Source organism: Chinchilla lanigera, unplaced genomic scaffold (genome assembly GCF_000276665.1).
Source record: "Chinchilla lanigera isolate Chin_1 unplaced genomic scaffold, ChiLan1.0 scaffold00092, whole genome shotgun sequence".
Taxonomy (NCBI): domain Eukaryota; kingdom Metazoa; phylum Chordata; class Mammalia; order Rodentia; family Chinchillidae; genus Chinchilla; species Chinchilla lanigera.
The window spans coordinates 2392845-2393762 of record NW_004955493.1 but is presented as its reverse complement, the minus strand read 5'-3'; positions in this window follow the sequence as shown (position 1 = coordinate 2393762).

The following is a 918-nucleotide window of genomic DNA, read 5'->3' as shown; positions in this document are numbered from 1 at the left end:
AAAAAAAAAAAAAAAAGAAAGAAAATTTTAATAGATCGGTATTTTCAAAAAATTTCATTCACCTCGGACTCGCCTTCGCAAAGCGTGGTCCTATTTGTGCGCTATCCGGGTTGATCTATCTTGAGTTTGAATAGCAAGAAGCATCTGTTTATTACAGTATCTGCGGGTACTGTCCTCTGACCAAAACATCTGAGACTGGAGCCTTCTTTTATTTGGTACGGAGAGGTTAGCAAATGTTACGCAGGTATGTTCAAGACATTAACATCGGATAGGGACACTCTCCTTGATGCCACCTGAAGGATGGAAGGTAGCTAAGTGGTCGAGCTGTGTAACTCAGAGCTAAGGTCCATCCATGCATTGTACCGACGCCCCTTCCCCCTGCCCTGCACTCGGAGAGATGAAACACCACCCTGGACAGTGAACTCCCTAATCTCTTCACTTACATATGCCAGCAGGGAGGTGCTCGCCGTCCCAGATGCTTACCATCATGTCCCAAATGCCGTGCCTGACGTCTCCTAAGGAAGAGCCCGGTAAATACTGAGTGAGTGAGTGTGTGAACTAGTGAGTGAAGATCTGAACAGCAGTGTCGCTTTACCCCAACCCATGCCGAGTAGGTGCTCAAGAACAACATCGAGTGCTTGTTAAGTGGGTATTAAACAAGCTGTCTTTACTCACAACAACTTGCATAGATTTGGTAAGTGTCGCCGTGGATGAGGATAGTGAGCCTCTGAGTGATTAAGATACACACTGTTGTGGAGTGGTGATTGGACGGCCCTAACTGCAGCGCACACTCGTGACAAAGGGGTGAACCTGAGCGGTGGTAGAGCTCGGGTTCCACTGTGGCTATTTTTGCCTGGAGGCTACTGAGCCGTAAACCATTATTAGGCAGCATGGAGAGACCACGGCTATAATAATAGA